A 25,706-nucleotide genomic window follows, 5' to 3' on the forward strand; every position below is an offset into this window, starting at 1 on the left:
AGATTTTGGAAGATCTTGAGAAGGATTGGCATTAATTTTTCTTAAACTGTGTGGTAGAATTTATGAGTGAAGCCATCTGGTCCTGGGCTTTTCTTTTTTAGGAGATTTGATTACTGATTTAATCTCTTTATTAGTTATAGGCCTGTTTTAGACTTTCTCTTTCTTCTTGATTCATTTTTAGGAGACTGTATGTTTCTAGGATTTATCTATTTTTTCTAGGTTATTTCGTTTGTTGGGTATAATTGTTCACAGTAGTCTTTTATCCCTTTTATTTCTGTGGCATCAGCTGTAATGTCTCCTCTTTCGTTTCTAATTTTATCTGAATTTTTCTCCTTTTTTTGTTAATCTAGTTAAAAATTATCAATTTTTTTATCTTTTCAAAAAAATCTTCTTTTCATTGTTTTCTATTTTTTCTACTCTTTTAAAAAACATTTCTAGTCTAATCTTTAATACTTTTGTTTTCTCTCTGCTAATTCTAGTCTTAGTTTATTTCCCCCCGCCCCCCTAGTTCCTAGATGTGTTAATTTAGGTAGTTAATTTGAAATATTTATTTTTTTAATTTTTTTAAGATAGCCATTTATTGCCATGAAGGTTCCTCTTAGAACTGCTTTTGCTGCATCCCACAAGTTTTGAAATGTTGCGTTTTTCTTTTTTTTCTATTTTTCAACTTATTTTCTAATTTTCCTTTTGATTTCTTCATTGAATGCTGATTATTCAAAAGGTTGTTACACTTCCACATATTTATATGTTTTCTAGATTTTTTTTGCTATTTTTATTTTTATTCCGTTGTGAAAAGATGTTTGATATGATTTTAGTCTTCTTAAAATTATGACTTCTTCTGTGACCTAACAAGTTCTCTGTCCTGAAGAATATTGATGTGTGCTAAAGATCATATATTCTGTTGCTCTTGTGTGGAATATTCTATATATGTCTGTTAGGTTCATTTGATCTGTAGTGGTGTTTTTTTCCAATTCTACTGTTTTTAATTGATTATTGTTTGTTTATTCTAACTATTATTGAAAGTGGTGTTGAAGTTTCATACTAATATTTTATTGCTGTATATTTTGTTCATTTATTTCTATTAATAGTGTTTTATGTATTTAGGTACTCTGATGTAGATGATATATAGATATAAAAATAGATATAGATGTAAATATAAATATATTTAACACCTAAATGAGTGTGTTGTACTTTTGTAGATGGCACATAGTTGGATCTCGTTTTATGTTTTTAATTAATATTTTTATTAATTTATTGGACACTCTGCCATTTGATGGGGGAGTATAATCAATTTGGTGAGGGAGTTTAAAGTAATTACTGACAGGATTTACTATTGCCATTTTGTTATTTTCTCTTTCTTTTAGTTCTTTTGTTTATTTTTTCTGCTTTTGCTGTCTTCTTTTATGCTTCATTGATTTGTTTTAATTTATGTGCTTTGATTTCTTTTTATTTTCCTTTTGTGTAATTTCTATATGTAAAAATTATGGCTTACACAAAGTATTATAGCTATAACAGTCTATTTTAAGCTGATAGCAATTTTACTTCAAACACATAAACATCTCTATGTTTTTATGTCCTGTGGACATACTTGTGTTTTATATTATAATTTACATCTTATGTGATGTATCCATTAACATATTTTATGGTTTTAGTATTTTTCATAGTTCATCTTTTAAACTTTATACTTAAATTATAGGTGATTTACCCACCATGATACAGTAATACAATATTCTGTAGACGTGTATATATTTACCTTTACCAGTGAATTTTAAACTTTCATGTATTATCATATTGCTGTTTGAATACCTTCATTTCAACTCAAAGAACTGACTTTAGAATTTCTTTCAAGGTATATTTAGTGGTGTAGAATTTCCTTAGATTTTGTTCAGGAAAGTCTTTATCTTTCCATTTTTGAAAGACAGCTTTGCTCAGTATAGCAATCTTGTTTGGCAGTTTTCACTTTGTTTGTTTGTTTTTGTTTTTTCTTTTAGCCCTTTCAATGTATTATCCAAATCCCTTCTGGCCTGCAACGTTTCTGAAAAATCCCCTGATAGTCTTATGGAGTCTTACCAGGGTCCCTTTTTCTGTGACAAATTGTCCCGACCCGCGGGACACTACACGAGGGACCCCGAAGCACCTAGAAGGGAGGAAAATGGGAGACACAAAGACCGGAGACAAGACAGGAGTTCTGATCAAGTCTCTCTTTATTGCAGCTCAATCAGGGGTTATATACATTCTTCTGCTGGGTGGAGGGGCATTAACATAAGAAGGGTTGCCCCAGGCTAGCATCTTAAGCCATCCAGACACCCCCTACAGAAATGTGGGTGTTATCTAAAGACCCAAGTAACTTCCTCTATCTCATGCTTCTCAGTTATGTGATGGTGCTTTATAGGCACCCGCCCCCTACAACAAATTGCTTTTCTCTTGGTGCTTTTAAAATTCTGTCATTGTGTTTAATTTTTGACAGTGTGATCATAATATATTCTGTGTGGATTCTTTGAGTTCCTCTTATTTATGATCCTTAGGACTTTCTACATGTGGTGTCCATTTCCTTCTCTTGATTTGGGGAATTTTCATCCTGTTTTTTTTTTTTTTTAATAAAATTTCTGGTTTTTTCCCTTATTATTCTTGGTTTATGTAATGAATATGTTTTTCTTTTTGATATTGTTTTATAAGTCCCTTAAACTTTGTTTATTTCCTTTTCATTTTCTTTTTACTCTTCTGGATAATTGCAAACTATTTCCAAGTTTGCTGATTCTTTCTTCTGCTTGATCTAGCCTGTTATTGAACCTCTTTTGAATTTTCACCTCAGTTATTTATTCTTTAGCTCCAAGATTTCTGTTTGGTTCTTTAAAAAATCTTCACTATCTTTGTTGAAATTCTCACTTTGTTTATTGATTGTCCTACCGAGTTCATTTTTTCATAGTGGTTATTTTCAATTTTCTGTCAAATAATTCATATATTTGTTTTCTTTCTGGAGTTTAATCTTGTTTCTTTATTTGGAACTGTATTTTCCTTCTTTGTGTTGGTATCTACAAATTAGAAACAAACAAACAAACAAACAAAACTACCACTTCTCCCAGTCTCATGGATTTATCTTATGCAGAATATGATTCTCATTAATCAGCCCAGCCAGAAATTCTGTAGGTCTCTTACACCTTCATGCTATTCCAAACTGCTATATTTGTTTATAGCATAACCTCAGGTATCTAGAGTATGCTGGTTACTTTCAGCATGTTGTGTCATGCTAGACAGAAGCTATTCCATCAAGAAGCACCCAGAGAAGTTGAAAGATTAGATGTATAGTCAAACTCTTTCCCTCCACAGGGAGAAGATATACACTGGGGCTTTTCACACATTTACTCTATGCTAGGTCTGGAAATGGGATTGTGGTGAGAGCTTGTGTGCTAATTCAAATCATCATCTTTGTTCTCATTGGCCCTCAGCCTTCTAGATTATGTCAAATCCTGTCAATGCTTCAAGACAGGTAAGATAGAAGTCAGTCTCTCTCTCAGGCACCTGGCAGATAGGTTGGAACCTTTGACATGCGAAATTCCAACACTTTCCCTCTTCTCCCAGGGAGAATCTGGGAGCTGGGTGTTTCCTCTTGATTGTATGGTGATATAACATTGGTAAGGATTATAATGACAGTGTGTCAAATTTGCCAACCAGTTTGATGTGTGGCTAGTTTTTCACTTGCCCAGGGCACAAAAAATTCTCAACTTGTTTCTGGATTTCTTATAGACGAAATTGGTCTCTGTTATTGCGAATCAATATGTCTGTGGAGAGAGGAAAAGTCCAGGGATTACTATTCCAATGTTTTGCTGATGTCACCCAATCCAACTGTTTTTCTTTATAGCCAATGCTTTCAGTGTCCTAAGAAATATCTGTCTACCCTCAGGTTGTAAAGAGGGTACCCTCTATGCAGTTCTCTAGAAACTTTTTGGTTTTAGATTTAGGTTTATGATACATCCTTAAAATATTTATGAGTGTGGTGTGAAGCAGGTATAGATGTTCCTTTTTTTTTCTTCTTATGGTTATCCACTTATAGCAACTTCATTTGTAGAAAATAGTCCTTATTAATTGTTCATGACATTAAAAATAAAGTCACCAATGTCAATCAAGTTTTGATTATTTATTATTCCATTAATTTTGTTTATTTTATCTCATACTACATTAGTTATTGTAATTTTGTAATTTTGGGTAAGTCATTAAATAAGTTTATTAGTTTTCTATTGTTGCATAGCAAATTACCACACACTTAAGAAACAAAACAAAAAACATGATTATATCAAAATTCTGTAGATTAGAAGTACAGGTACTGTATGGCTGAATTCTCTACTCAGGTTTCCACAAGCTGGAATCAAAGTGCCACATGGCTGCATTCTCATCTAGAGCTTGGGATACTCTTCTAAGTTTATTGAGTTTGTTGGCAGAATTCAGTTGCTCATCATGTAGGCTGAGGAGACTCAATTTCTTGCTAGCTGTTAGGGGATGAGCTCAGTTCCTAGAGGCCATTACTTGCCATATGGCCCTTCAACCTTTAAAACCAGCAATGGAAATTTCCCTTGAGTTGAATTCCTCTTATGCTTCAAATATCTGATTTCCTCTAGCTTTGACCTCTCGACTTAGATTTAGAGGACTCATGTCTTTAGGTCAGGACTTTCAGAAATTTCCCTTTCTTAAAATCAACTGTACTACATAGCATAAGCCAATCACAAGAATAAAATCTTTATATTCACAGTCCTTGAGTGTATACATCAGAGGGAGCTATCTTAGAATTCTGCCTAACACAGTCAGGTCTTGATAATCCTTCCTGTAGCTCATTTTTCTTTTAAAATATCATTTTGAATATTTAAGACCTTTGCATTTTCATAAATATTTTAGAAACAGCTTGCCAATTTCTAAATGTTGTTGACTTGAATCTATAGTTCAGTTTGGAGGGAATTGATATCTTAACAATGTTTAGTCTATCAATCTACGAATTTGGCATACCAATCCCTCAGCAATGTTTTTTAATTTTTCACTGTAGAAGTTTTAAATGACTTTTTAAAATTGTTATTCCTAAATACTTTATTTTGATGCTACTATAACATTCTATTTTTCAATTGTTTGCTGCTAGCATATGAAATATATTTTTGTACACTAACTTTTTTTGAGAATTTCCTCACTTCATTTGTAATTTTTGGAAGCATTATTTGATTTTTAGGAGTTTGTATATAAACAATTATATTTTGTGTGAATAGGGACAACTGCACGTTTTCTTTCAAGTTTTAATACCTCTTTTATTTAATTTAGTCTTTACTGCATTGGGTAAGATATTCAGTCAGGTATCATAGAATGATGAAAATAAGCATTTCTGTCTTGTTCCAGATCTTATGGAAAAAGCATTTTATCCTCACCACTAAGTACAAAGTTGGATATTTGTCGTTTGCATACGCTCTTTATTAGATTGGGGGAATTGTGATTACTTTTCAGATTACTTTTCATAATCTGATGAAAAGTATTTTTTAAATTATAAATGAATGTTGAATTATGTCAATTTTTTTCTGCATTTATTAAGATTACCATGTGTTGATTTCTCTATTTTGTTGATGGTGTCTATTATATCGGTTGGCATTTTTGAACACTAAGCCAATCTTGCATTTGGGAGATAGATTACAGGTGATCCTAGTGCAGTATGCTTTTTGTGTATTGCTAGATTCAATTTGGTAATATTTTGTTAAGGATTTTTATATCCTTGTCCATGCGGCATATTGGTCTATAACCTTCGTTTTTTTTTGTATTATCTTCAGATTTTGGTATCATGGCTTCATAAAATATAATGGTTTCCTTCTATTCTTCTATTTTATGAAAGAGTTTTTTTTTTTTTTTTTTTTGCCCCTAAGATGTTTGATAGTATTCACTACTAAATCCAGATGGTTCTGGTACTTTTTTTTTTTTTTTGGAGGGGGATGAGAGGGATGAAGGGAATTGGTATTTTCTTTAAATAACAAATCCAATTTCTCTGGTAGCTACATAGGGTTATCCGATTTTAATCTTGTTTCAATTTTTGTAAATTGCGTTTTCCAAGAAATTTGTTCATTTCATCAAAGATGTGAATTTTATTGGCATAAGATTTGTTCATAATATTTTCTTACTTATATATTCTTCTATAAAGTCAGTAGTAATCCCTTTTTTTGTTGGTAATTTATATTTTTCTCTTTATTTCTTGATCAGTCTTTCTATTGATTTATCAATTTTATTAATTTTCTAAATGTATTCCTAAGAGAGAGGTATTAAAACCTTCAACTTTAAATGTTATTTGAATTACTTTCCTTATATTACTTAGTTTTTGCTTTATTTATTTTGATGCCTGGAGTGCATACACATTTATAATTATTATATCTTTCTGATATGTTGATAATCATCATTAAGAGTTGACCTTTTTTTATGTGGTGGTATTATTCCTTTTCTTCAAATATGTTTTTCTACGATGAAAATATGCAGTTTTCTTATGTTTATTCTTTTGCATGTTATATCTTTTTCTATCTTTTAATTTTTAACCTATTTGTGTATTTATATTTAAAGTCATTTCTTGTAGACGACAAATATTTGTGTCTTACATTTTTATCCACTCTAACAATTTTGCTTTCTCTAAATCAAGACTGAAAATGCTTGCTTTTTAATTACTGTTTTATAATAGGCAATTTATGTTTAATGTGATTATTGATATGGTTGTATTTAGGTTTGAAATTTTGTTATTTTTTTCTATAATATCAGTAGTTTTTTGTTCCTTTACTCCTTTTTTCTACCTCTTTTTAGGTTACTCTAATCATTCCTACATAAAATTTTAGTTTATAATTGCCTTTTTATGTATTTATTTTTGTACTACTTATAATGGTTGCTGTAGGAATTAAAGTATGCAAATTTATTTTATCATAATCTTCATAAGGTTAATATTGAAATATAGGAAACTTGCAACATTACAGTTCTATTACCCCAATCCTTTTGCTAATATTATCTATCACATTATCATTATTTTTCAGTGTGAAAATATTTCTTTTCCTTCGACTACCATATTCTGGACTCATTGTGTCTTTTGAGAAGTCATTGTCATTTGTATTATCATTCTTCTATATTTAAGGTACAGTTTTAGTATTGCTACTTTAAAGGTCATCATTTTATATTGGGATTTTAGCAGTGGGGCTATGTTTTACTTACATGTGGTTTGCTTTTTTTTTTTTTTCTTGCTTGGGTTTTATTGAGCTTTTAGATATATTAGTTGATGCTTTCCCTAAATTTCCCAAATTTAGGAAAATATCGGCTGTTATTTTTCTCTTACAATTTTTTATTAGGACACTAGTTACACAGATGTTAGATGAGTATCCACAGGTCCCTCAAACTCTATTCATTGTTGTTTTTAATTTTTTTCTTTTTTTAAATTTATTGGGGTGACAATTTTTAGTCACCCCAATCTAAATTACATAGATTTCAGGTGTACAATTCTGTTTTACATCATCTATAAATCCCATTGTGTGTTCACCACTCAGTCAGTTCTCCTTCCATCACCATATATTTGATCCCCCTTACCTCATCTCCCACCCCGACCCCCTTACCCTCTGGTAACCACTAAACTATTGTCTGAGTCTATGACTTTTTGTTTCTCATTTGTTTGTTTTGTTCTTTTGTTGTTTTTGGTTTATATACCACATATCAGTGAAATCATAGGGTTCTCTGCTTTTTCTCTCTGACTTATTTCGCTTAGCATCATACTCTCAAGAGCCATCCATGTTGTCACAAATGTTCCTATATCATCTTTTCTTACCACCGAATAGTATTCCATCATGTATATATACCAGAACTTCTTTATCCATTCATCTATCGAAGGATATTTTGGTTGTTTTCATGTCTTGGCCACCGTAAACAAAGCTGCAATGAACATTGGAGCACACGTGTCTTTATAGATAAATGTTTTCAGATTTTTTGGGTAGATACCCAGGAGAGGGATTCCTGAGTCATATGGGAATTCTATTCGTAATTGTTTGAGGAACCTCCACACTGCCTTCCATAGCAGCTGCACCAGTCTGCATTCCCACCAACAGTATAAGGGTTCCTTTTTCTCCACAGCCTCTCCACCAATTGCTACTATTTATCTTGTTGATGATAACCGTTCTGACTTGGGTGAGGTGATATCTCATTGTGGTTTTTATTTGCATTTCTTTGATGATTAGTGATGTTGAGCATTTTTTCCTATGTTTATTTGCCATTTGTAAGTCCTCTTTGGAGAAATGTTTCTTCAGGTTGTCTGCCCATTTTTCAATTGGGTTGTTTGTTTTTTGTTATTGAGTTTCATGAGTTCCTTGTATATTTTGAATATTAGCCCCTTATCAGAGGCATTGTTTGCAAAAATCTTCTCCCATTCAGTTGGCTGCCTCTTTATTTTGTCGATGGTTTCTTTTGCTGTGCAGAAGTTTTTGAGTTTCATTCATTTATTTTAGCTTTTACTTCCATTGCCTTTGGAGTCAAATTCATAACCTGCTCTTTGACCCTAAGGTCCATAAGTTTAGTACCTATGTTTTCTTCTATGCAGTTTATTGTGTCAGGTCTTATGCTTAAGCCTTTGATCCATTTTGATTAATTTTGGTACATGGTGACAGATAGCAGTCCAGTTTCATTCTTTTGCACGTGGCTATCCAATTCTCCTAGCAGCATTTATTGAAGAGGCTGTCTTTCCTCCATTGTATGTTTTTAGAATTTTTTGTCAAAAACTATATGTCCATATTTATGTGGTTTTATTTCTGGGTTCTTAATTATATTCCATTGGTCTATGTGTCTGTTTCTCTGCCAATACCATGGTGTTTTGATTATCATAGCCCTGTAGTACAAGCTAAAGTCAGGGAGTGTGATACCTCCAGTATTGTTCTTTTTTTCTTAAAATTCTTTGGCTGTTCAGGGTCATTTGAGCTTCCAAACAAATCTGATATTTTTTTTTTTTGTTCTATTTCTTTAAAAAATGCCATTGGGATTTCAATGGGGATTGAATTAAATCTGTATATTTCTTTGGGTAATATGGCCATTTTAACTACGTTGATTCTTCCAATCCATGAGCATGGAATGTCTTTCCATTACTTTGTGTCTTCTTCAATTTCTTTAAAAAATGTCTTATAGTTTTCAGCATATAAATCCTTCACACCCTTGGTTAAGTTTATTCCTAGGTATTTTATTCTTTTTGCTGCAATTGCAAAAAGAATTGTTTTTTGTACTTCTTTTTCTGAGATTTCATTGTTAGTATATAGGAATGCAATGGACTTTTGTACGTTGATTTTGTAGCCAGCAACTTTACTGTATTTTTTGATTGTTTTTTTAATAGTGTTTTGGTGGAGTCTTTAGGGTTTTCTATATATAGCATTATGTCATCTGCAACGAGTAACAATTTAACTTCTTCATTCAGAATTTGGATGCCTTTTATTTCTTTCTCTTGCCTGATAGCTCTGGCAAGGACTTCCAACACTATGTTGAAAAGCAGAGGTGATAGGGGACAGCCCTGTTATGTTCCTGAATGTAGAGCAAAGGGCTTCAGTTTTTCACCATGAATTATGAGATTAGGTGAGTGCTTGTCATAGATGGCCTTTATTATGTTAAGGTATTTTTCTTCTATACCTATTTTATTAAGTGTTTTCATCATAAATGATGTTGTATCTAGTCAAATGATTTTTCTGCATCAATTGGTATAGTCATATGATTTTTGTCATTTATATTGTTTATGTGATGTATCACATTGATGGATTTGCGGATGTTGAACAATCCTTGTGCCCCGGGGATGAACCCCACTTAGTCGTGATGAATAATCTTTTTAATGCATTGTTGTTTTCGATTTGGTAGAATTTTGTTTAGGATTTTTGCTTCTGCATTCATCAGAGATATTGGTCTGTAGTTTTCTGTTTTTGTGTTGTCCTTACTAGGTTTTGGTATCAGGGTAATGTTAGCTTCCTAAAATGAGTTAGGGAGTACTGTCTCTTCTTCAATATTTTGGAAGAGTTTGAGCAGGATTGGTATTAGATCCTCTTTGAAGGTTTGGTAGAATTTACTAATGAAGCCATCTGGTCCAGACTTTTGCTTTTGGGAAGGTTTTGGATGACTGATTCAATTTCCTTACTGGTAATCGGTCTGTTTAGATTTTCCAGTTCTTCATGGTTCAGCCTTGGAAGGTTATATGTTTCTAAGAACTTGTCCATTTCTTCTAGGTTATTGAATTTGGTGGCATATAGACCTTCACAGTATTCTTGGATGATCCTTTGTACTTCTGTGGTGTCCGTGGTAACTTCCACTTTTTTATTTATGATTTTGTTAATTAGTGTCTTCTCTCTTCTTATCTTAGTGAGTCTAGCCAAGGGTTTGTCAGTTTTGTTAATCTTTTCAAAGAACCAGCTCTTTCTCACATTAATTTTTTTATTGTCTTTTTGTTCTCTATTTCATTTAGTTCTGCTCTGATTTTTGTTATTTCCTTTCTTCTGCTGAACTTGGGTTCCATTTGTTCTTCTTTTTCTAGTTGTTTAAGATGTAACGTGAGGTTATTTATTTGGGATTTTTCTTGTTTCTTGAGATAGGTTTGTAATGATATAAGTTTCCCTATTAACATTGCTTTCGCTGCATCACCAAAATTTTGGTAGGATGTATATTCATTCTCATTTGTTTCTATGTATATTTGATCTCTCCTCTAATTTCTTCTTTGACCCAATCATTCTTTAAAAGTATGTTTGTTAATCTCCGTGTATTTGTGTTTTTTCCTGCTTTCTTTTTGCAGTTGATATCCAATTTCAAAGCCTTGTGATCAGAGAATATGCTTGGTATGATTTCAGTCTTCTTAAATTTGCTGAGTCTGATTTTATGTCCCAGTACATGGTCTATTCTTGAGAATGTACACTAGAAAAAAATGTACAGTCAATGTTCTAGGATGAAATACTACATAAATGTCAATTATGTCCATTTCTTCTAATGTGCCATTTAGGGCTGTTATTTCTCTATTTTCTGTTTGGATGATCTATCCATAGCTGTCAATAATGTATTTAAGTCCCCTAGTATAAATGTGTGTTGGTCAATTTCTCCCTTTAGTTCTGTTAGTAGTTGCTTGGTATATTTCGGTGCTCCCTGATTTGGGGCATAAATATTGATGACTGTTATGTCTTCTTGTTGTATAGTCCCCTTTACCATTATGAAATGTCCATCTTTGTCTCTTGCTATCTTTTTCACCCTGAAGTCTGTTTCATCTGATATCAGTATGGCTACACCTGATTTTCTCTGGGTACCATTTGCTTGGAGTGTCAATTTCCACCCTTTCATTTTGAGTCTGTGCTTGTCCTTGTAGCTGAGATGTGTCTCTTGGAGACAGCATACGGTTGGGTTTAGTTTTTTGATCCAATCTGCTACTCTGTGCCTTTTTATTGGTGAGTTCAGTCCATTTACATTTAGGGTGATTATTGATACGTGAGGATTTCCTGTCATTCTATCTTCAGTTTTCTGTTAAGGCTGTGTCTCCATTTTTTCTTTGCTTTTTGTTGTGTCTATTATTTCTGTGTGGTGGTATTCTATGATGTTTCCTTCTGTTTCTTCTTTTATTACAGTATATATTTCAGTTCTGGATTTTTTTTTTTTTTTTTGAGTGGTTACCCTTAAGTTTATGTAAAAGAAAGTTTGATATTTAGAGTATTCCATTTTCTTCAGCACGCTTACTTTCTCCATTTCCATATTCTGGTTCAGGCCTTTATTCTCCCCCTTTTTATGTTGCCACAAATTGTCCCTGTTGATGGTGGTCTAATAACCTCCTTTAGTATTTCTTGTAGTGCAGGTCGTGTACTAGAAAATTCCCTCAGATTCTGTGTGTCTGGAAAGGTCTTTAGTTTTCCTTCATATCTAAAGGATGTCTTTGCTGGGTATATTATTCTTGCCTCATAATGTGTCTCTTTCAATAGTTTGAATATTTTGTTTTACTCCCTCGTGGCTTGTAGAGTTTCTGCTGAAAAATCTGATGATAATCTAATGGGCTTTCCTTTTGAGGTTACCATCTTCTTTTCCCTGGCTGCCTTGAGGATTCTTTCTTTGTCTTTGATTTTAGACAGCTTCAATACACTGTGCCTTGGAGAAGGACTGTTGGGATTAAGGTAATTAGGTGTTCTATTTGCTTCTTGGATTCAAGGATCCAGTTCTGTCCACAAGTTTGGGAAGTTCTCATCAATAATTTATTTGAACATATTCTCTGTTCCCTTCTCTCTTTCTTCTCCTTCTGGTATGCCCATTATTTTTACTTTTCTTATTCTTATTCTTATTGCCCATTGCTCTTTCTGATACAATCAGAAAGTTCTTGTAGAGTTCTTTCATTTCTTTTAAGTGTCAAGTCTCTTTCTTCTTCCATCTGTGTAATTTCCAGGTTTCTATTTTCTATGTCATTGATTCTTTCCTCCATCTGGTCAACTCTACTACCTAAGATGGTTATTTTATTCTTAATTTCTTCTAGTGAGTTCTTAATCTCCAGAAATTCCATGTGTTTCTTTTTAAAAATTTCAGTCTCTTTTGTAAAATGCTCATGTTGTTCTTTGATTGCTTTTTTGAGTTCATTAAATTGCCTTTCTGTGTTTTCTTGCATCTCGTTGAGTTTTTTCAGAACTGCAATCTTGAATGTCTGTCATTTAAGTCACATATTTCCATATCTTTCAGTTCCTTTTCTGGAGACCTTTCACTTTCCTTGTGAGCTGTCCTATTGCCTTGGTTATTCATGGCAATTACTGATTTATTATTTTTCTTCTTACACATCTACAGGAGTACTTCTGCAACAGGTTGATAGGAAGAGTTCTTTCTTTTGTTTTCCGTTACTTTTTGGTAGAATGTTTAGTTTTCTCTCCGACTGCAGCTTTTTTTTTCATCTCTCACACAGTAGTGCTAAGTTTTCTCTGCACTACTCCAGCTTCTCACACAAATGGGGGGATTCCCTGGGAGATGGGCTTCTCCCTCTATTAATAGTTTGCCTGGGTCACAGGGCACCACGTCCTTGTGGGGATGCGGAGAGCTTTTGAAGTTCCAAAGCTCTTTCTGTACCAGATTCAGAGCCCATATGTTTTAGCAGTTCTGTTTACTCCTACAGAGATCTGCCCAGATAGGTGGGGCCAGGGGCCAGGTGAATTGTGAGAGGTGGCCCAGAGCAATGGCAGCGACCACCACCACAACCGGTCCTGCTTCCACAGCTCCCTCCCCTTTGCCAGAACTAGTTGGGCTGCGAATCTGTGTCTGCGGTCCACAGTTCTCAGAACAGCAAATATTCTGTTCTTTTGATCTGACACTGCTCCTGTTCTGCTTCTAGCACTGGGCAGGTGGGAGTGGGGCCAGCTCTGGGAGGGTAGAGAGGGGGTGGCTAGTCTCAGTGCCTAAGGCTTCCGTTCTCTGCTCAGCAGTGAGGGCTTAAACCACAGTTTTTAGCCTTCTTCCCTCAATCTTTTCTCCGAGGTCTCTGCCATGAGCGTTGGATTCAGCCGTGTTATATGCTGCTCCCTCAGCCCTGTGAGTCATAAGCGGAGCCCTAGCAGTCCGAGTTCTTCCCTCTCCCGCAGCTGCGGTAGTTCCGGGATGCAGCGAGCTAGGAGCACTGAGCTAGGTCTGCGTCCTGTACCTGCGTGGCTCCATCTCTGTACTTCTCCCTTCCCTCCTCCCCCGCTCGCGCGATTCTCCCACTTTTAGGTGAATTCAGTGTGGGCCTCTTCGTCTTGCCTGTCTGCTGTGCAGGGAGTCCTTTGTGGAGTTATTGTGGTTCGATTAGTTGTAAATTCCAGGGGAGCTTTACAGAGGCTCACCTCATGCCGCCATTTTGATTTCAGTTTCCTTAAATTGTTTAATTAAAAAAAAAATGTTTTTCCATTCTTCAGACTGTATAATTTCTACTGGTATATTTTCAAATTCATTCGTTCTTCTGCTTTTTCTACTCTTCTATAACTAGGCCCATGGAGTAATATTTTCAAATTTCTGGTGTACTTTTTAGTTATGGATTTTTTGAGATATATTTGAAAAAATAACATATTAGTTTCAGGTGAACAATATAATGATTCAATATTTGTATATATTGTGAAATGAGCACTGTAGTGTGTCTAGGTAACATCTATCAACATGCAGAGTCACAATTTTTTGTGTGTGTGTTAGAGCTTTTAAGATCTACTCTTTAGCAACTTTCAAATATATAGTATACTAATGTAACTATATAATTTCCATTTCTTTTATGGTTTCTATTTTTCTTGTGTGATTCTTCCTTGTTTGCTGTATGTAATTTTTCTTTGAGTTTGTGAATGTATATATTATAACTTCTTTAAAGTCTTTGTTAGTTGCAATATATAGGTCCTCTCAGAGAGGTCAGCTATTGACTGTTTTGAAAGGGATATGGATATTGTTATCATTTTTTTGTGTTTAATGACTTTTAATTGTATTCTACACATCATGAATGAATCATTATAGAACCTCTAGGTTCTGTTATGTTTCACTGAAGAATGACTTGTGTACCAAGTTAACTTTGCTGGACTCAAACTCTATAATCTTTTGCCCTTTAATATACAATAGTTTAATTCTAGGTTAATTTATTGAAACTTTAAATTTTTTTTCATGAACCTGAGATCTTTGTTATGAATGAACAATTTACTGATCTACAAATATTTATGTAGATTTTATATGCAGATGTTCGGGATTAACCCTTCTGCTGATTTCTTCCTTCCTGAATTTACTCCCTGACATTCTGGTTGCTCCACCATTCCAAACTCACCTGTGACTCCTTAAATCATTAAGGCTACAGAATTCTGCTCCTGGAGCCACGTGAAGATTAAGGTTGATACCAGATAGAAGGCTGTAAACTCTCACATCTTACCAGTTGCTGATTGTCTTTCAGTAGCAGAATCCTCTCCAGGTTCTAAATGTTTTGTCAGTCTTCAGTGCCATTTATTAAGGTGTTTTTTTTTTTTTTTTTTGGTAATTATTATTTTGTTCAGATTATATAAATAAGAAGGTTAGTATGACTAAGCTACAAGAAGCTAAATTAAGGGCTTTGCAAGTTATTTCAGAAAATGATCTAAAAAAGCCAGTATTTTATTGCCATTTTATATATAAAACTAAAGCTTAGATATATTATAGTAGGTTATTTTAATATTACTATAATGGGTAGTTCAAAGATTACAAAATTGTGCCGAAAAACTTGAATGAGGATGTAAAGCTGGAAAAAGAGGGTGACTTTCTCAGAACACTGTCGTCAATGTGCAACTGCCTGCAATCCTTTCTTTAGTGCCTCTACTCTTTCAAATGAATAGCCAAGCCTGCAAAAATATGCTTTAGTTTCATTTAGGCAGAAACTAAATCTTTTTTTGGGTAACACACTCACAAATTCTATTATGAAAGATAGTATGATATGTGTGTACTCCCAGGATCTGAATGGAAGTTGAAGATCCCAAGAAACTGGGCTACCATTAGAGAGAGTTACAGAGAAATGGTTATTCAAGCAATATTTGAGTATCACAGGTATGGTACCCAGAATATGGTAGGATGTGATAATGAAGGAGATTAGACACACTTCCAAATATTATATAGTTTAGTGAGGAAAGGCAGATACATAGACGCTTACTATATGCTGTGATGCATGATATATTGAAGTGTTAACTTGGAGCTATTTGAGAACACAGGGTGGACACCTAACCCAGGATCAGTGGTTAGTAAGGCATTTCAGGTAATATCTGAGCTATACTTTAAAGGAAGTATGAGATATTATGGGTGCTAAAGTAGGAAAAGGGATATTTTTGATTGTGGAAGAATCCTGTGGGACTATTTCCAGGTGTGAAACCTCTGGAGAATGGATAAAATTTCTGGATATTAGATGATAAAGCAGAAAGGGGGTAGAGATAAGATATAAGAAAGTAGAGATCTTACAGGGCCTTTCATGACATACTAAGTAATTTGAACTTTTATTAAGGGCTCTAGGGATTTATCATAGTGACTTGATCAGATTTGACTTTTATAAAGATCACTGCTCATGGAGTAAGGCATACATTAGAGGGTGAAAAGATTGCAAAAAGGAGATTGCTTTATAGGTGTTTTCAGTAACTTAGGCAAGAAATGATGGTGTCTGGTCTAAATAAGTTGTGGTAGGACTGGGCAGGAGATGGATTAGACATATTGCATACAAATTACACATATGTAGAAGATTAGGGAGAGAGAGGAGACACAAAGTGTTTAAACAAGGTTATAGGATAATTGAAATAACTATGTTGCCTAATCTAAGCTTTAAATTTAAGGTATTTTTCACAGGAAAAATTAGATCTCTTTAGTTTTTGTCACCCATAGCTGCCACACTATGACAATACTTAATAACTTGTGTCCTTAATGTTTAAATAAGGTGATCTAATGTATGCATATGTATGTGTGTGTTTAACACATACATATTTACATATGCATATGCTATTGTGATTGATTTAGGAGAGGGAGTTACAAATTAGAATCTGCCTCCAAAATAATGTGCCATTATAATAGCATATAATTTTAGAAATGGAAAACAAATATAAAATTTGGATAATTGGAAACAAAACAAACATATCCAAGAATCAGCAAACACGATTTTCTTGCTCCTTTGTAAAGCAGACTTAATAGAATGACTAAGGAAACAGAACTATAGAGAGCTAGATCCCAGTCCCAGCCTTGTTCCAGCCAATCTGTCTAATGCTAACCAGGTGACATTAATTTATAAAACACAGTTTCTCTATCCCTAAAGTAATGAGGTTAGTCTAGATGGTTTTAAAAAGCAAATCTTGCTGTAAAAATTCCTCTAAGGGTTTCCTCAATAAATGGATTTACTGGTGCCACCACCTCCCTAAATACCAAAAGAGGAACAAATATTTCTGGCATTAACATTTACAAAAATCATCATTACATGTCATTATATCAAAAATATTACAAATAATGACATACAAAATGAATATAATTTAGATGAAGAACAAGGGTTTTTATAGTTGAACCTGAGCTACAAAACAACCTTTTGGTACACGTTGATCTGCCTGTCCATTTTTCAGCATTCATTTAGAACAATTTTACAAGGTAATTTGAAGCACTCAATTTTAAGTATAAAAATTCTTGCATTCTTGACTTTAAACAGTAACAGACATAAGCACACAAGGCCTATATAAATTAGAAGCACATGTCAAGTGACAACAAAATGCAGATCAAAAAAATACTCATTAAACAGTATAAATAGTAATACTATATATGACCACTTCATAATTTTATGAGGGGAAAATCAATAATATATAATCCAATAAAGAATAGTATACTTTGGTAATATTATTAGTTTTAAAATTCTGAATTTAGATCCTACATCCATGTACATAGGCATAGAATTAAATTTGATGCAAACACATGTTTTGTGACTGTAACAGATTTGCCCCCATAATTCATATTAAACAGGAAAGCAATAATTAGACACACAGAAAAACATAAAAAATGTCAAACTTTAACTGATTTGGATGGCAATGGAGTTTTAATTAAGAAAGTAGAAGTTTGAATCCTAGTTCAATCACTTACTAGTTTAGATAACCTTAGAGAAATCGCTTCATCTTTCTGGACCTTATTCCTATCTGTAAATGAGGATAACCATATCCATCTTTAAAATCTGTTGTAAAAATTTAGTTATATAATTTACAGAAAAATGTTGCATTACACAAGACTCTTAATTATAATTGACAGAAATCCCACTCACATTGGCGTAAAAACTGAATAAAATTTGTAATTTCAAATAACTGAAAAGTATAACTGTTGAACTTGAGTTCACTCTATATAACCAGGACTCTGTATTTGATCTCATGCATTCTTTTTCCTCTTTTACTGTTTTGGCTTCATTCTCTGTCAGTCTCCGGGCCATAATCAGCTCTGATTTTAAAGCCTTTTTGTAGCTAACAATCCCAATGAAAATAAAATGCTATTTTCATCAATAACTTGAGCAGATTTTTGGAATTAACTTGCTAGGTACTAGTTATTGACTCATATGATTGGTTGGGCAGATAAACTGCTGTGCTCAGAATGCGTGGGAGTAGTCTGTTGGTGATAAGAATGCATTTCGTAGTCTTCCTACTGAAGGAGTGTAATTAATCAAAGGCTTCAACTGCCATGCTTTGAAACCCATCACTAAATTTACACCAAGGATATACTTCTCATGGGCTGCTCCTAATCAATGACCCAATGTGGTGAGGATATCATGACAAACTCATTCCTAGGAGGAACCTGCCTCCTGTGTTGGCTGGGAATAACTCAAGGATTCTCCCATAGCTTTGTTGAATCTTCCACTACATAGCCAATTATAACACATGCACTCAACATTTTCTTCCTCTTTTCTTGACTCTGTGTTCAGACTTGCATAGTAATGTGATGACTCGCCCAGTCATTCTTTGCCATCTCCCTATTTGTTTTCACACAAGTATTTCCCCTAACAAAATCTTTGCACATTTAATTCTGTTTTGGCATCTTCTTTTCAGAGTAACCAGACTTATATAGGTGGTTGCAGAACAGAAGAAAAGTAGGGTTCCATTTCATGTTAATGTAGTATAAGTTCTGAAAAGGCAAAAACAAGGTTGTCAATGGTCACTGAGTGTGGTGGTATTCAAATCAGAAGGTGCATGAGAACGACCTAAGAATTTTCCAGAGTGCAGACCATATCTAGACCTACTAAGTCAGATTTCTCAGGTGTATTTTGAAATTTTTCTCCATGCAATTTCAACACATGATTCTGGCTAAGATCTCATGGCCAAATGAACATTTTTACGTTCTAAGTGAAAAAACTAAGAATTCAAGAATTTTAAAGGGACTTGTCCAAGGGCAAGTCTATAAAGTGATTACATTAGAAGTAAAAGCCTGTTAAATCCTGACTCCCCATTTATTTCTCCTTTCCCTTCTAAATTATTAAAAAGCCCCTAACTTATACCTCATCTTACATTCCTCCTACGACTTGTTTTCTTGCCTTCTGAATCACTGGTCTGCTTTCAATTTTGCACCTTCTATAAATCTCTCTCTCTCTCTTTAGGGCCTTTGAAGCTGCTGTTTTCTACTATATGGAACATACTTTATTCCCTCCTTTTTACAAAATAAATAAATAAACTTCATATTATGGACTCTCCCAGACTCCAGCTAGTTTTGCTGTGATGGAAAAGTTTGTGCTAACTTCTTTATAAATAAAATCATTGTAACTGCAAAGGAACATTTGTCTTTCTTCCCAGATTTTACTATCCCACATCCCTCTCTCCCTAGGAAATCAGAACTAGATCACTAGATTAGATGCTTATCTGTTTGAGGACACATTTCAAGACCTTAAAATAAGGAGAAACCACACATATTTAACAGTTGGGTATATATGTATATGTAAATTTTGTTGTACATTTATTATCTTTTTCTTTTTCTTCTGTTTCTTTTCCTTTTTCTCAAAGACTAAGATGAAGTAACAGACTTGTACCAGTGACACTCAAAGTATGTTTTTTGGACAGCATTAGCTCTACCTGGGGAATTGATGGAAATGGAGTGATTTAGGTCTCATTGTTGACCTACTAAATTGGAATCGTGGGCTAGGAACCAGGAATCTGTGTTTAATCAGCTCTCGGATGATACTTATGCACACTAAATTAAAAAAAAAAAATACTGGTCTAGTGTTAAAAAAACAACAAAGCTGGATACTTGTTAAAGACAACAAGACAGATTTTATTGGTAGTACTGCAACAGGAGAGAGAGTGACTTCAGTGTCACCTCTGCTCAACTCAGATGATGTAATATTTTAAAAGAATATTCTTCTTTTAAATAGGGAGAGTGAGGGAAGTGGAAAATTACAAAAAAATGAGAGGGGCGTTGGTCCATGTGATTAGGCCATCTGGGTTTGTTAATAGTGGCTAATTGGAAGAAGCATATCTTCGGGAGGGAGTTTTACAAATTAGACCAAAGTGCCCAACAAAGTTAGGCCCTTACTCTTCCACAAAACTGAGTAGAAAAAGAGCAAACACTGACTCACTGGGAGTTTGTATTTCATAGAGATGGCTCCCAGGTCCTTGAGTATACAATTTTGGGTGGTAAATTTACATCTCAAATGGGCAGAGAATGCATTTATAATACCAAACTTTGTAAAGGAACTTCTCTAAGAGGAGATTCAGGAGCCTATTGTCAGGTTTTGGCTGGAACAAACAATAAGTTCCTTCTGCAATGTTGAGCTGTCTCAGAGGTTTTAAAAGGGACTGGATACAGCCTAGAGCTGATAGAAACTATGCTAGTATGTGTGCAAGTTTCCTAGAGTGGGGAGTGGACAAAATAATTTGTTTTGAGAGTTGTGGTTTTTATAAACAAAGGTTGAGGCCTAGTTATGAAGAGGGCTTAGAGGAGTCTGAATTTTGGTAAAGAAGAAGAGTTTTTTTCAATTGTATTTGTTGAGAATTTGTAACGTAAATGGCTGAAGATGCCAGCCTTCAAAAAAGTTATACCAACTTAATAAATTGCTACCTAAAAAAAGTTTGAAATTAGTTTGGTATGCTTTCTCTTATTTTGAAACTCTCTCCTTGTCTTTTCTCTGCAGAAAGTTTCTTTACTTAGTCTTCTGACACTCAAAGGACTCCGCCTCACAGGCCTTTTTGTAAGCCATTGTTAATATTTACCTCTTTTCTTCACCAATCTAATCATGTTATCTTTTCTTAAAGATTTGATTTGATGTATGATCAAAAGATTTCCATAAGTTGTCATTGAGGCTTACTCTTTCTAAGGTGTGGAGTGAGGAGTTGAGGAGAATGATATTTAAAAATGAAAAATTTGTTAAACAAAAAAATCTCTAATGGAGCACATAAAAATTCTTGAGAAAATGGAGCCATTAGCTGAGTGATTTTGAGCATGCTGCTTATATCACTGAACTCTGATGATTTATAGCAAGGTATTTCTAAAATGTGTCTCAGACTTTAGTTTTAAGATTTAAGATTAAGTTTACAGCGTCCGTGTTTCGATGTCTTTTCTCCTTGAATCTCCTGAAACAATCCAATAAATATTATATATGGAAAAAATCTAAAACATTGTTTTAAAAAGCAAAGGTCATATTCAGTTGACCTGATATTTTGAGACAATTCTGTAGGATATAGGGACGTGGAATCAGATTGAGGGATTTATTCACGTGTTATTCAGCTTATGTAAATGAGGGGGTTCATTTGTACAGTAACATTAATAGTAGTTAAAGAATATGGTTTTGGGGGAAATGAAAATTCTCTCAACTCAATGTTTTAAAAATGTTATTTCTGTTAAATTGTTCTAAATATAAATAAAGTGATTCCAGCAAATTAAATTTAACTACCACTAACAACAAAAAAAGACATCATAAAGTATCCTTTATTAATAGGTTAAAATAGGAAACCATATTATCTCTGTATACAATAATATTCAGTATATAATATATATTTTCAATCAACAGACATTCTCTACTGGTAAAATAACAGAAACATATCAAATCAGAATCAGAAAAACATACCTGGCATAAGAACAACTCTAAAGTTCTTATAAAAGTGCTTACCAATGCAATTATATAAGGAAATACCTAATTTCCTTGTATATAATATATAATAAAAAAGAGTTAAAATATTAGAAAAGAGGTGGCAATACATTTATTATTTGTACATGATCTGATTATTCTTTTGAGAAAACACATAGGAATCAATTTAAAACAGTTAAGTTAGTAAGGTAATTCAGTAAATTATCTAGTGAAAAAGAAAATATATAAAATCAGTAATTATCCCATATAGACACAATTATTGCTAGGTATAACTTATAGTAGGAAAATAGATCTTTTTCCGTAGAAACAGTAATTATCTTAAGCCTCAGATTCACTTTAATCAGTAATGTAAAACTGATGAAACCTTTAGATTTTGACAGGAGACATAAAAAGGAAGTCTTAAATAAGGCTACCTCTATATACTATATTTCAAGGAAGTACTAGTAGCATTAAAATACTTAAAAAGAGATAAAAGTAGAAAATAGAAGATGAGGAGTGAATTTTTGCTAGGATAATCAGGAAAAGAAGATTTCTTGAAGTAATGCTTCAGTTGAAACTTGGAAAATAAAAGTTTCCTTGTATAAGGGTAGGAGTATCAGAAAAAAAGAAACAGTTTGTATAAGGCAAACTTACCTTAAAGAGCACTTAGTGTTCATGGAATAATGATTAGTTGGGTATGGATGAAACAGAATAGTTGGAGAGAAAATGTGGGAATTAAGCATTTTTTGTTTATCTTTTCTTGGGGAGTTGGGGGAGATGAGCATGGAAGTGATAGGTGTCCTAAAACTACAGTATTGTTCATTTATTTCAAGTCTTTTGGTTAATTCCTAGATATTAACTATTCAACAGTAAGTTTATAGCATATTGTGGAATTGTCTGAAGAGATCCAATTCAAAGCATACATTACAGAATACTTCTTTCAGGTAAAAAACAAACAAACAAACAAAACTAACTTGTAATTTCAACCTACATCTTTTATATTTATACGTTTTTTGTAATTCATTTTACAATAAGTAATGTTCAAGTGAAAGTATATCTTCATTAAAATTTTGCATTCCTTACAATTTTCCAGTAGAGCTTCATAAAATATTTTCACATGATAATCTGCATTATTTCTCAGCAACAAGAAGTTGAATTCAATGCTAAAGTTAATGTTTCTTAGAATTACACCTGAGAATTAAGACATTATTAGCTTGTTAAAGAAGTATTAAGTGTTAAGCCTCTCGAAAAGTTAATTTAAAAATGTTTGCTTTGTATCTGAGGCAAAATTCATTTAAAAAGACCACGTTCCTTTACAGTTAGTAACATAATGAGAAACAATTAAAATTAAAGTGTTTGGTATATAGCAAATCCCTTTATCAAATAAATAATTTATACTCCAGTTATTGATATTTAATGTTCTATAAAATTCTGTAGAAATTGCTTTATAGAAGAGAGACACCTAATATAACAAACTGAACTAGAATACTTTTGAAATGTCTGAAAATAAGGGCATAGAAAATCTCTACAATATCAACAATATGTTTGACCATAGAAAGGAAGATGCTTATGAATCCATTATATGTGTCCTCAAATTTGTTGAGGAAAATATTAAAATATTTTTAGATTTTTATTGAATTGATAAATAAGATGTTTGTATGTCTCCCTGTTGAGTCAGAAAAAGCAAATGTCACATGAAAAAATGTAAACACAGGTAAAGATTTAAAATCAAATAAGATGCTTTCAGATATTTACAAAGATTTAATGTATTCCTTTGTTAAACAAAATTCCAATAATTTTACTGAAACTTGATTTGCTTCAATCCCACTTGCAAAAAGTCATGTATTTCATTCTAACCTCTTTTTTTGTCTACTTTTTATGCTTTTTGGTTTTCTTCTATGTGGAATTTAAATACATTTTTGTACTTTTATGTTATTTAGAGCAATTGGGAAATTCTAGCAACTCTTTTCCCTTTCATTATCTTTTCACTTTCTCCCCAAACTTGCTGAATACAAACATTTTAAATGGTGTGTCCTATTTCCACAATTATTGTTTTCATAGATTATGATTAGTTGACTATTACGAACAATTAGCCATTATTTCTCTTTGACCTATGTGTCTCAGTGGATATAATAGTCACTCCTCCCTCTACATATAATATCCACTTCAGGTAAATACAAAGTACTGTAAGTTCTAACCTATCCCTTTGGAGAGGAAATTTTCATTGGATTTTTTGGCAATTCCATCTAGACACAGGATACCGTTTTTATTTGGATTTATGAGCGGTATAATTCATGTTTATGAAAAAATATTCTTGATTCCTACCTAGTTCTCCCTTTGAAGATTTCCATCTCATTTTTAAAAAAATTCCAGTTATTTCCAGGGGTATTGCAGAATTTAAAAAATAATCTCAAGTGGAACTTTTGTTCAACTAAACTATCAGTTTCTAGAGCTATGTTTTATTTATGTTTTTTAAACCCAACATCTAAAATATATTTGACATATATTTGATGGTTAATGAAATCACTTATATTAGATGGTTAATATTTATTAATAAATGAATAAATAAAAGAAACGAGTATTTGAACAGTGGTAGTAAAATCAAACTGATAAGTACAACAATCATTGAAATGTTAAAAGTGACCTGAACATAAATTTTTACTCATTCCATATATTCTGCTCTAGATGATTTTTCTTTCCTGTTCTTTATTCTCTTTTTCTCTGCTTATAGCTACTATCTATGAGCATCCATATTATATTCATGGAAGTTTATGGGATTTACAAAGCCACAGAAGCTGACTAATTGTAGTGTCTAACAATGTAGATAGTAAGAAAATTATTCATTAGAGCTATATTAAATACCACAATTTAGAGAGCAAGTATGATTAACTTAATCACCAGAAAACTTGGATTGGAGCCCCAGTTCTGAAAATTACTAGCCATGGATATTTTGAGTAAATCATTTGATTTCTCTGGATATTGGTTTCTAAGTCTTTAAAATGGGAATGATAATGTCTGTTCCATCTCAGTGATATCCAAATGAAGGATGTACATGCAAGTCAATGAAACAAATACCAAATTGCTCAAGCCTTCTGAAACTTGGGCACCATTCCACAGCAACTGAATCATAGCAATTTCCAAATTCTGACCAAACCTTTCTATGTTCAGGCATACGTCGTTTTATTGAGCTTCGCTTTATCACACTTCACTGGGGTTGCATATTGTACAAACTAAAGTCAAGACCATCCATCAGCAACAAGGTTGCAACTTGCTTTATTGTAGTACTTTATTACAGGGGTCTGAAACCAAACCCACAATATCGCTGAGGTTATGCAGGTATCTCTTATGTATTTCCATTTCTTCCCAGCCCTACTACCATGATTACATTGATTCTTTTTGGCCTTCATCCTATCTTACTTGCATAACTACAATACCCAATTTATACTTCTCCATTTACAGAGTTTTCCCTCCTAGTGCAAATCTTACCCTGTCTCTCATCCCCTCTAAATCCTTTAGTAACTTTGTGAGCAATATAGGTGGACTTACCCAACTTTTGTAGCTACCTGCTTCCAACCTCCATTCCAATCTCTGCTCTATCTTGCTTGCCTCCACCATAAAAACTATAAAATTTAAGTACATACAGCAGAACTGTACTAAGAGTGTGTTGGAAAAACTTTTGCTTTCTTCGTGAAAGGAAAATTACATGACATAAAAGGTGAAAGGGCTCTTATGGGCATGAGGAAAACCAAGAGAAGGCAGGGGTATGGAGTTGGATATAGGTTAATTGTGGGATCAATGCCAGTAGCCATACTACCTTTGGATTTATTAGGTAAAAATAATAGGTCCCTATTTGTTGAAGTCAGGCATTTGATCTTTCCAGATTTAATTGATGATATTCACATTCTGTATAATCTTCAGGATAAAATTCAATCTTTTTTGTTTGATGTGCAAAATCTTTTGTGAATCTTAACTATAGTATATCTTAACTATAGTATATATAGTATAGTATATATGGAGCTTCCTAAACTCCATCCATACAACTTGTACTTCTCCATCAAACATACCTATGCTATTAAAATTTTTCTTTCTTTTGGCAAATGTTGTTTATTTGACAGATTGTTTATTTGTTTGTTTGTTTGTTTTTCAAGTTTTGCTCAGATGCCACTTTTTATCCATTAAGATTGTG

This window comes from Rhinolophus hipposideros (assembly GCF_964194185.1).
Source record: "Rhinolophus hipposideros genome assembly, chromosome: 8".
Taxonomy (NCBI): Eukaryota; Metazoa; Chordata; class Mammalia; order Chiroptera; family Rhinolophidae; genus Rhinolophus; species Rhinolophus hipposideros.